Source organism: Bos indicus, chromosome 7, assembly GCF_029378745.1.
Source record: "Bos indicus isolate NIAB-ARS_2022 breed Sahiwal x Tharparkar chromosome 7, NIAB-ARS_B.indTharparkar_mat_pri_1.0, whole genome shotgun sequence".
Classification (NCBI taxonomy): Eukaryota; Metazoa; Chordata; class Mammalia; order Artiodactyla; family Bovidae; genus Bos; species Bos indicus.
This window is the reverse complement of record NC_091766.1, coordinates 41,997,059-42,009,926: the sequence shown is the minus strand read 5'-3', so window position 1 is coordinate 42,009,926 and position 12,868 is coordinate 41,997,059. Positions and strand designations below refer to the sequence as shown.

The 12,868-nt window shown below is 35.9% G+C and overlaps 1 pseudogene; it reads right to left on the bottom strand.

Moving 5' to 3' along the window:
- Window positions 1-10,625: 10,625 nt before the first annotated feature.
- On the bottom strand, window positions 10,626-11,577 carry LOC109561248 (cyclin-C pseudogene; annotated as a pseudogene).
- Window positions 11,578-12,868: the final 1,291 nt, after the last annotated feature.

The following is a 12,868-nucleotide window of genomic DNA, read 5'->3' as shown; positions in this document are numbered from 1 at the left end:
GGACAAAGCAGTGGCCAGAATGCAAGCCCTTATATCTAGGGGTTTATTTCCTAGTAGAGAAGAGAGCTGTGCAGACTTGGGATCCCAGTCATAAAAACTATGAGAGCCCTACAGCATCTAGTAGGGAACACCAGATTTGAACAGTGATCCCAAAATAAAGATTATATATTTGTAAAGAGACAAAGGAACGCTTCAAAGAGGAAATGCTTGGGGCTGGTGCTGGTGCACTGGGATGACCCAGAGGGATGGTATGGGGAAGGATGAGGGAGGGGGGTTCAGGATGGGGAACATGTGTGCACCCATGGCGGATGCATATTGATGTATGGCAAAACCAATACAATATTGTAAAGTAAAATAAAAATAATAAAAAAAAATTAAAAAAAAAGATAAAAAAAAAACCAAAGAGGAAATGCTTGTAAGGAAATATGAGTATAAATGAAGCAGTGGAAATTTCAGAAAGCTGTAAATATCAAATTGAATATGCATGTAAAGTGGCATGAACATGGAAACTGTAAGAACACATATTTTACATATTATATGCATATTATTTGAATATCATATACACATAACATATACAAAATTTTTATCATTCAATTTTTGATTACTCTAAATGCAGGGTAAATTATGCACAATAATTATGTTCATATACTATTAATTTATATAAAATTAAATATTTATTAAGTATATTAATAAACGTTATGTTTACAATATTTATTCTAAAATTAGAGTAACTGGAGATTGGAGGAGGGCAAGGATAGAGACAGGCATACTTAAGAGAAAGGGGTTGTCCATCCTCAAGGGTGAGGTATGGGGATACCTTACTTACATAAACAACCATCTGAAAGATTTCTGAAAGGTCTTCCTAAAAATTTTCCCCAGCTTTTCTTCTTTTTAACAATTCCATCTAATTGAACTAATTGAACAATATTTGTTATCAAAGAATAAAGCAAACCATCCTAATCTCTAGCCTTCTATATACTTCCAATCTATTGCATAATTTCTATAACAAAATTTTAATGAGAAAAATAGTATTGAAAAGCGTGTAAAGACTTTAAGGATGCCTCTTATGGAATGTTTGCAAATGAATCATCCAGGGCCCATCCCCCAAACCTAGAATGAGAATTACTCTGGTGCCTGGAAGCTCTCAACCTATTTATTCAAGATCAGCTCCTGCTTGCCAGGTAGTCATTATTTTGAATTTTATTTAAAAATCATTTTATTGTTTTTATTCACAGATTTATCACCTGTTTTTGTACATCTAACAATGTCACTTGGTTTGGTTTACATATGGATTAATCATGTTGCTTGTATTTTTGCCTTTCTCTTAGAATCTCTTGTTATTATGTTTAAAAAATTAATCCATGTTGTTGAATCATGGATTTATTCATTATCTGTGTTGTATAAAATAGAATTTTCTGACTATACTTTAATCACACACTCTTGTGCTGATGAATACATATATTGTCTTCATTTTTTTAGCAGTTATGAACAATGCTGCTATTTTTGTATATGTACCCTGGTGGTATGAATTCTTATATCCCATAATCAATAAACAGTTCACAGAATCAGTAAGTATCATGTGATTTTCTGGCTCCCCTAGTGATGTCCTTGTTTATACTGCTGATAATAGTTTATGATTGTTTGTGGTTTCTCTTTTATTTCTTGATCATTTTCAGCAGAAGTTTATCAGTATTGTTTGTCTTTTTGAAGAACTGTCATTTAGTTTATTGATGTGCCTTATTGTATGTTTTGTTTCTTTTACTCTCTTTGGTTTACATTTGCCATTATATGACATATTTTCTTTTTTTAGTTTTTTAAAAAATTTATTTTAGTTGGAGGCTAATTACTTTACAATATTGTGGTGTTTTTTGCCATACAATCACATGAATCAGCCATGGGTGTACATGTGTTCCCCATCCTGACCCTCCCTCCCACATCCCTCCCCATCCCATCCCTCAGGGTCATCCCAGTGCATTAGCCCTGAGCACCCTGTCTCATGCATCGAATGTGGACTGACGATCTATTTCACATATGATAATATACATGTTTGTTAGACTATTTTTTTAATTCAATGACTTAAACTTCCTTTTAAAAAATATCATATACAATGCTATATGATTTTTTTAAAAGGAAGTTTAAGTCATTGAATAAAAAAAAATAGTCTAACATACATATTTAAGCCTCTAAATTTCCTTTTACTTGGTGCCTTTGAAGTATCCTATAGGGCTGATAAGTGAATATTTTATTTGGCCCAAATATTATTTAAAATAATATTTTATCATCTACAAACACGTGAGACATTCTTATTTATGTTTTAATGCATTCTGAATTCAAACTCTGAGTACAGAGATTTAATCTTCTGAAGTGTTTTACACCTTATATTATGGGCCTTATGTGATCATTTTTTTGTGGAAATTCTATATTTTCTTTTGTCATTGAATGTAATGTTTCTCATGTGTTCATTCTGAATTCTGATGTTCAAATTTTATTAATTTTTATCTATTTCTTCTGTCTATCATAGAGAAGGGAATGTGTTGTAATCCCCCTGCTGCTACTTTGTTCTCTCTGTAGTTTTTTGTTTTGTTTGATATATTTTCTTTGTGTTTAGTCACTAAGTTGAGTCTGACTCTGCAACCCCATGAACTGGTGCTAACTGGGCTCCTCTGTCCTTGGGATTTCCCCGGCAAGAATACTTGAGGGGGTTGTCAAAGCCTTCTCCAGTTGATGTGTTTTAGGGATATTTTATTAGGTTTATAAAACATTTTAACAGGCTATCATACATTTTATTATGTTTAAGTGACTTTCTTTTTATTTATTAATGAATTTTCCCTAATTTGTCCAATGAACCAACTTTCTTCTGGTTTACTTTGTGTGAAATACCTTATCTCATTTTTTTTGTTTGTTTTAATTTAATTTAATTTTTTAACTTTACAATATTGTATTGGTTTTGCCATATATCAAAATGAATCCACCACAGGTATACATGTGTTCCACATCTTGAACCCTCCTCCCTCCTCCCTCCCCATACCATCCCTCAGGGTCGTCCCAGTGCACCAGCCCCAAGCATCCAGTATCGTGCATTGAACCTGGACTGGTGACTCATTTCATATATGGTATTATACATGTTTCAATGCCATTCTCCCAAATCATCCCACCCTCTCCCTCTCCCACAGAGTTCAAAAGACTGTTCTATACATAAGTGTCTCTTTTGCTGTCTCGTATACAGGGTTATTGTTACCATCTTTCTAAATTCCATATATATGTGTTAGTATACTGTATTGGTGTTTTTCCTTCTGGCTTACTTCACTCTGTATAATAGGCTCCAGTTTCATCCACCTCATTAGAACTGATTCAAATGTATTCTTTTTAATGGCTGAGTAATATTCCATTGTGTATATGTACCACAGTTTTCTTATCCATTCATCGGATGATGGACATCTAGGTTACTTTCATGTCCTGGCTATTATAAACAGTGCTGCGATGAACACTGGGGTACACGTGTCTCTTTCAATTCTGGTTTCCTCAGTGTGTATGCCCAGCAGTGGGATTGCTGGATCATAAGGCAGTTCTGTTTCCAGTTTTTAAAGGAATTTCCACACTGTTCTCCATAGTGGCTGTACTAGTTTGCATTCCCACCAACAGTGTAAGAGGGTTCCCTTTTCTCCACACCCTCTCCAACATTTATTGTTTGTAGACTTTTTGATGACAGTCATTCTGACCTGTATGAGATGGTACTTCATTGTGGTTTTGATTTGCATTTCTCTGACAATGAGTGATGTTGAGCATCTTTTCATGTGTTTGTTAGCCATCTGTATGTCTTCTTTGGAGAAATGTCTGTTTAGTTCTTTGGCCCATATTTTGATTGGGTCATTTATTTTTCTAGAGTTGAGCTGTAGGAGTTGCTTGTATATGTTTGAGATTAGTTGTTTGTCAGTTGCTTCATTTGCTATTATTTTCTCCCATTCTGAAGGCTGTCTTATAATTTCCTTTGTTGTGCAGAAGCTTTTAAGTTTAATTAGGTCCCATTTGTTTATTTTTGCTTTTATTTCCAGTATTCTGGGAGGTGGGTCATAGAGGATCCTGCTGTGATGTATGTTGGAGAGTGTCTTGCCTATGTTTTCCTCTAGGAGTTTTATAGTTTCTGGTCTTACATTTAGATCTTTAATCCATTTTGAGTTTATTTTTGTGTATGGTGTTAGAAAGTGTTCTAGTTTCATTCTTTTACAAGTGGTTGACCAGTTTTCCCAGCACCACTTGTTAAAGAGATTGTCTTTAATCCATTGTATATTCTTGCCTCCTTTTTGTATTTCCATACAAATTGTGAAATTATTTGTTCTAGTTCTGTGAAGAATACCGTTAGTAGCTTGATAGGGATTGCATTGAATCTATAAATTGCTTTGGGTAGTATACTCATTTTCACTATATTGATTCTTCCAATCCATGAACATGGTATATTTCTCCATCTACTAGTGTCCTCTTTGATTTCTTTCACCAGTGTTTTATAGTTTTCTATATATAGGTCTTTAGTTTCTTTAGGTAGATATATTCCTAAGTATTTTATTCTTTTCGTTGCAATGGTGAATGGAATTGTTTCCTTAATTTCTCTTTCTGTTTTTTCATTATTAGTGTATAGGAATGCAAGGGATTTCCGTGTGTTGATTTTATATCCTGCAGCTTTACTATGTTCATTGATTAGCTCTAGTAATTTTCTGGTGGAGTCTTTAGGGTTTTCTATGTAAAGGATCATGTCATCTGCAAACAGTGAGAGTTTTACTTCTTCTTTTCCAATTTGGATTCCTTTTATTTCTTTTTCTGCTCTGATTGCTGTGGCCAAAACTTCCAAAACTATGTTGAATAGTAATGGTGAAAGTGGGCACCCTTGTCTTGTTCCTGACTTTAGAGGAAATGCTTAATTTTTTCACCATTGAGGATAATGTTTGCTGTGGGTTTGTCATATATAGCTTTTATTATGTTGAGGTATGTTCCTTCTATTCCTGCTTTCTGGAGAGTTTTTATCATAAATGGGTGTTGAATTTTGTCAAAGGCTTTCTCTGCATCTACTGAGATAATCATATGGTTTTTATTTTTCAATTTGTTAATGTGGTGTATTACATTGATTGATTTGTGGATATTGAAGAATCCTTGCATCCCTGGGATAAAGCCCACTTGGTCATGGTGTATGATCTTTTTAATGTATTGTTGGATTCTGATTGCTAGAATTTTGTTAAGGATTTTTGCATTTATGTTCATCCGTGATATTGGCCTGTAGTTTTCTTTTTTTGTGTGGGATCTTTGTCAGGTTTTGGTATTAGGGTGATGGTGGCCTAATAGAATGAGTTTGGAAGTTTACCTTCCTCTGCAATTTTCTGGAAGAGTTTGAGTAGGATAGGTGTTAGCTCTTCTCTAAATTTTTGGTAGAATTCAGCTGTGAAGCTGTCTGGACCTGGGCTTTTTTTTGCTGGAAGTTTTCTGATTACAGTTTCAATTTCCATGCTTGTGATGCATCTGTTAAGATTGTCTCTTTCTTCCTGGTCCAGTCTTAGAAAGTTGTACTTTTCTAAGAATTTGTCCATTTCCTCCACGTTGTCCATTTTATTGGCATATAATTGCTGATAGTAGTCTCTTATGATCCTTTGTATTTCTGTGTTGTCTGTTGTGATCTCTCCTTTTTCATTTCTAATTTTATTGATTTGATTTTTTTCCCTTTGTTTCTTGATGAGTCTGGCTAGTGGTTTGTCAATTTTATTTATCCTTTCAAAGAACCAGCTTTTGGCTTTGTTGATTTTTGCTATGGTCTCTTTTGTTTCTTTTGCATTTATTTTGCCCTAATTTTTAAGATTTCTTTCCTTTTATTAACCCTGGGGTTCTTCATTTCTTCCTTTTCTAGTTGCTTTAGGTGTAGAGTTAGGTTATTTATTTGACTTTTTTCTTGTTTCTTGAGGTATGCCTGTATTGCTATGAACTTTCCCCTTAGGACTGCTTTTACAGTGTCCCACAGGTTTTGGGTTGTTGTGTTTTCATTTTCATTTGTTTCTATGCAAATTTTGATTTCTTTTTTGATTTCTTCTGTGATTTGTTGGTTATTCAGCAGCGTGTTGTTCAGCCTCCATATGTTGGAATTTTTAATAGTTTTTCTCCTGTAATTGAGATCTAATTTTTTTTTTTACCTCAAATTTCTATGCACTATGCAAAGGGCAGTTAGGATTTTAAGATAGATGAACCTCATTTTTGCACTCCCAGTTCAGTTCAGTCACTCAGTTGTGTCTGACTCTTTGTAGCTCCACGGAATGAGCATGCCAGACTTCCCTGTCCATCACCAACTCCTGGAGTTTGCTCAAACTCATGTCCATTGAATTGGTGATGCCATCCAACCATCTCATTCTCTGTCATCCTCTTCTCCTCCTGCCTTCAATCTTTCCCAGCATCAGGGTCTTTCCCAAAAAATCAGTTCTTCGCATCAGGTGGCCAGAGTATTGGAGTGTCAGCTTCAGCATCAGTACTTCCAATGAATATTCAGGACTGATATCCTTTAGGATGGACTGGTTGGATCTCCTTGCAATCCAAGGGAGTCTCAAGAGTCTTCTCCAACACCACAGTTCAAAAACATCAATTCTTCTGCACTCAGCTTTCTTTATAGTCCAACTCTCATACCCATATATGACTACTGGAAAAACCATACTGGTACTGACAAGATATACCTTTGTTAATAAAGTGTTGTCTCTGCTTTTTAATGTGCTGTCTAGGTTGGTCATAGCTTTTCTTCCAAGGAGCAAGTGTCTTTTAATTTCATGGCTGCAGTCACCATCTGCAGTGATTTTGGAACCCAGAAAAGAAAGTCTGTCAGTGGTTCCATTGTTTCCCCATCTATTTGACATGAAGTGATGGGACCAGATGCCATGATCTTAGTCTTCTGAATGTTGAGTTTTAAGGCAAATTTTTCACTCTCCTCTTTGACTTTCATCAAGAGGCTCTTTAGTTTTTCTTAGCTTTCTGCCATAAAGGTGGTGTCATCTGCATATCTGAGATTATTGATATTTCTCCCAGCAATCTTGATTCCAGCTTGTGCTTCATCCAGCCCAGCATTTCACATGATGTACTCTGTGTGAGAATGAAAGTAAAGTCTCTCAGTCATGTCCGACTCTTTGCAACCCCACAGACTATACAGTCCAAGGAATTCTCCAGGCCAGAATACTGGAGTGGGTAGACTTTCCCGTCTCCAGGGGGTCATCCCAACCCCGGGATCAAACTCAGGTCTCCTGCATTGCAGGTGGATTCTTTACCAGCTGAGCCACAACGGAAGCCCAAGAATATTGGAGAGGTTAGCCTATCCATTCTCCAGCCGATCTTCCTGACCCAGGAATTGAGCTGGGGTCTCCTACATTGCAGGCAGATTTTTTTTTTTTTACCAGTTGAGCTATCATGGAAACCCCTGCATAGAGATTAAATATGCAAGGTGACACTATACAGCCTTGACATACTCCTTTCCCATTTGGAACCAGTTTGTTGTTCCATGTCTGGTTCTAACTGTTGCTTCTTGAGCTGCATACATATTTCTCAGAAGGCAGGTAAGGTAGTTTGATATTCCCATCTCTTGAAGAATTTTCCACAATTTGTTGTGATCCACACAGTCAAAGGCTTTGGCATAGTCAATAAAGCAGAAGTATATGTTTTTCTGGAACTCTCTTGCTTTTTCGATTATCCAGCAGATGTTGGCAATTTGATCTCTGGTTCTTCTGTCTTTTCTAAATCCAGCTTGAACATCTGGAAGTTCACGATTCATGTACTGCTGAAGCCTGGCTTGGAGAATTTTAAGCATTACTTTACTAGTGTGTGAGATGAGTGCAATTGTGCAGTAGTTTGAGCATTCTTTGGCATTACCTTTCTTTGGGATTGGAATGCAAACTGACTTTTCCAGTCCTGTGACCACTGCTGGGTTTTCCAAATTTGCTGGCATATTGAATGAAGCACGTTTAACACCATCATCTTTTAGGATTTGTAATAGCTCAACTGGAATTCCATCACCTCCACTAGCTTTGTTCATAGTGATGTTTCATAAGGCCTACTTGACTTCACATTCCAGGATGTCTGGAATATGAGTTGCATATTTCATTAATGGGATATTCCATTAATTAATTAATCCATTTTAATTATTAATTCCATTAATTAATGGGAGTTGCACTCCCAACTCATATGCTATTCCTGTCAGATATATTTTAATCTCTCCTTTTTAACAGACAGAGGACTTGAATAGACATTTTTTCCAAAGAAGATAAACAGTTAACCAACAGGCATATGAAATGATGTTCAGTATCACTAGTCATCAGGGAAATGTAAATCCAAACCATAATGAATCTTCACCACACAGTTGTCAGAGTGTCCGAATGGCTTTAGGCAGAAAGACAACAAACAACTGCTCAGAAGGATGTGGATAAAAGGGAAGACTCTGGCACTAAGGTGTGATTGTAAATTGGTGCAGCCAGCATGGAAAACAGTATGGAGATTCCTCAACAAATTAAAATAGAACTACCTTTACATCCAGCAATCCCCCACCTTGTTATTTATCTGAATTAAAAAGATACGTGCACCCCTATATTCATTGCAACATTATTCACAGTATCCAAGATATGGAGGCAGCCTAAGTGTGCATTAATAGATAATGAATAGAAAAAATATTATATATATATATGTAAATGCCACTCAGCCATTAAAAAAATTATAAAAATTTGCCATTTGCAGCACATGGATGGACTTAGAATGTATTATGTTGAGTGAAATAAGTCAGACAGGAAAGATAAATACTGTATAATTTCACTCAGTTATGGATCTAAAAAAAAAAAAAGGAACACATATATCAAACAAACAAACAAACCTGAAATCATAGATACAGAGAATAAACTGGGGGTGTGCCAGAGAGAAGAATATAGGGAAGAAAAGAAATACCTGAAGGACAGTAAGAAGTATAAAATAAAAATTAGTTGTAAAATAAATCAATCAGGGTGTGAAATTTATAATGTAGGGGACGTGGTCAATAACTACATAATATATGGTGACAAATCAAAACTAGACATATCATGGTGGTCATTTTGAAATGTGCAGAAATATCAAGTCATTATGTTGTGTAACAGGGATTACAATAGTACAGTAGCTCAGTTATACTTCAGACAAACAGTCAAGCAAACTCATAGCAAAGACGTCAGATTTGTGGTTACTAGAGACATAAAATTAAGTGAATGCAATCAGAAGGTATAAATTCTCATTATAAGATAAATAGTACTAGGGAAATCATGTTTGTTGCTGTTGCTGTTGTTGTAGTTCCTAAGTATGGTCTGACTCTTTGCAGCCCCATGGTCTGTAGCCTGCCAGGCTCTTCTGTCCGTGGGATTCCCAGGTAAAACATGATAAATATTAATGGAATTAATATTGATGTATGTTACATATGAAAGTTATTAAAAGTAAATCCTGATTCCTCATCACAAGGACATTTTTTTTTAAGCTGGAGAATGTATTTTTATTCTTGTAGTTTTATACTAGGAAGTCAACATTTAATAATCCATTATTCACAATTGAATTATAAAAATTTTTAATCCTTAAATTGTACAAAAATATCCTATGACTCCAAATTTTATCACTCTTTCAAGTCTGAGAAAAAAAACTATCATGTAATTTAGTAACTTCTACAGACAGCAAAGTCCCACTGACTTAACATTTAGTCTGAAGTCCTACACTCAGATGAGAATTAAGAACAGCCGGTATCTAACTGGCCTGAAACCTGACTGTGTTCCTGGCTCAGGATTCCTGTAGTAAATCTGTAAGTCCACACTGAGACACAAAAATAAACTAGAGTGTGTACGTCATATAAAAACTTCACAGTAAAAATAACAAAAGTGTTAGCAAATTTCAACCATATTACAGTTTTCATCCAATTAGCTTTCAAAATGCCTGATTAACTGAATTAAATGCAATTTTTAAAAACATTTGCCCAGCATTTCAAAATGGTTATGGAGTATAACTTTTAAAATGTCAAAGTATACTGTACATATTGCACTTTTCTGCTAGACTGGGCTGGTATCCTTCATGGCAAGATACCAAAACTACTGAATAATTACACTTTAAAATCATAGGTAATTGATTCATTTCCCTGAAATCATCATCATTATCACCAAAACCTTCCAGGATTTTATAAGATATGATTCTTTAAATACAATTTAAAATTTTAACTTAAAGAGGGAAAAAAGAAGACCCTAATATATTTGACTTATTTCCTTTTTTGGTCATTCAGTGACAAAAGAGAATTTTAAACAAATTATGTTTCATGTTTTTTGGCTTAATAAAAAGTTAAAATTTCCATTATCCAAATTAAGAAAAGTTTTACTAATCAGAAGCTATTAATTTTCAAAAGTCTATGTATGTCTGTCTGTAGGTCCTCTTAGAACCTTTCCAAACTTTCATAAACAATAGATTTTGATCAATTATGTATTAGAATCAAGTTAGGTAAGGAAAACATTTTGCAAAAATAAAATCACTTCCTAATATGCTTGACAAACTATTCATTTTCATTTGTATTCCATTGAAGACATTACTGAAATCTGCCCAATGGTTTATTTCCAACTGTGATTATTTCCACTATGAAATTCTTCAGAATGTTTTAAGATTGGCTGTAGCTAGAGTTCTGACTTCCATCTGGACCCTGCTCTCCTTCACTGTTTGGAGGTGGTTTTGGTTTCAGCATCTTACTAAGAATAGTTGCCATCTCTTTTCTCTCATCAAATTTTTTCCACTGCTCATACAACTTTAAAATAACCCTGATTATTTCTAAAATCTTCTCCATATCCACAGAAAGCTCACCAAACCACTCTCTGGCATCTTTCTGCTGTACAACACAGGCTACATGCAGGCAAGCTAAAGCTATCATGAAAGGAGGATACAGTAGGCAAAGATCCATTCTGTAAGTATCATTCACTATCCTCCATGCATGGGGAAGCAACACGTCTTCTTGGCCCATGTCCTGCACATACTGGAGCAAAGGTCTATAAGGATGATAGATTAAGCAACAATCCATTAATTCTAAAAGATAGAATTCACATTCTAATACATGGTTCATCTTATAAGGAAATTCCTTTGGCATATGAAAATCTAGTTTTCAATACACAAGTAGCAGCAGCAATCAATCCTGTATTTGAGACTACTCCAAATTCCTCTACTTTGGATGCCAAAAACACACATGTAGGAGCCATTAATACAGGATCTATACTTTTCAGAGAATACCTTGCATAGAATCTCTTGAAATAGACCTTAGCAGTGGCAATGATTTGTTGTCTTAATTTAAGATGTTCACCTAATGCTTGGATAACATTTGTAAAAAATATCTGTAATTTCCAATACTCTTCTTCTGAGAGAAACTTTAAATCTTTTTGGTGTTCCTTCAACAGATCTTGTTTATCCAAAATCCATTGTAAATAGTGGGAGCTCTGCCAAAAGTTCCCTGCCATGGAACACAGCTTGCTCTGATAAAAAAGCACCAGCCAGCAGAGCAGCCTGCGGAGCGACCATAGACCCAACCCTCCCGGTCACTGCGCTCCTTGATCTGATGGCCTCAGCTCCGCTCCGCGGCGGCGACTGCGAGAGGAAGAAGATAGCACCCTATTCTCCTTCACAAGGAAAATTTTAAAAATTTCTTTAATGTTTTATCTTTATGAGATCATGTAATATCACTAAATTTACTGTTGTAATAATTTCATGATGTATGTAAGTCAGATTTATGCTCTACATATTACAAAGTGCTGTATGTCAATTTTATCTCAATAAAACTGGAAGAAAAAATAAAAAAGAAACGCTTAAGTAAGTGTTAGTCGCTCAGTCATGTACAACTCCTTGAAATTCCATGGACTGTAGCCTTCTAGGCCCCTCTGTCCATGAAATTCTCAGGTCAAGAATACTGGAGGGGGTTGCCATTTCCTTATCCAGGGGATCTTCCCTACTCAAACATAAAACCCAGATCTCGTATTGCAGGCAGAGACTTTACCTTCTGAGCCACCAGGAAGAAAACCTTACTAGATGTATCATTGTTGTTCTTTACTTGCTAAGTCGTGTCCAACTCTTTGTGACCCCACAGACTGCAGCACACCAGGCTTCCCTGTCCCTCACTATCTCCTAGAGTTTGTCCAAGCTCATGTCCATTGAGTCGGTGATGCTATCAAACCATGTCATCCTCTGCTTCCCTCTTCTCCTTTTGCTTTCAGTCTTTCCCAGCATCATGGTCTTTCCCAATGAGTTGGCTCTTCACATCTGGTGGCCAAAGTATTAGAACTTCAGCTTCAGTCCTTCCAATGAGTATTCAGGGTTGATTTTCTTTAGGATTCTGTCTTGATCTCGCTGCAGCCAAAGGGACTATCAAGAGTCTTCTCCAGGACAACAGTTCGAAACCATCAATTTTTGGATGCTCAGCCTTCTTTATGGTCCAACTCTCATATCCAAACATGACTACTGGAAAGACTATAGCTTTGAAAACAGAAACCTTTGTCAGTAAAGTGACATCATTGCTTTTAAATACGCTCTCTAGGTTTGTCATAGCTTTTCTTCCAAGGAACAAACATCTTTTAATTTCATGGCTGCAGTCACCATTTGCAATGATTTTGAAGCCCAAGAAGAGAAAATCTGTCACTGGCTTCCACTCCTCCCTGCCCCCCACCCCACAACTTTCTATTTGCCATGAAGTGATGGGACCGGATGCCATGATCTTAGTTTCTTTAATGTTGAGATTTAAGCCAGCTTTTTCACTCTCCTCTTTCACTGTCATCAGAAGTTTCTTTAGCTCCTCTTCATTTCCTGCCATAAGCGTGGTGTCATCTGTATATCTGAGGTTATTGAT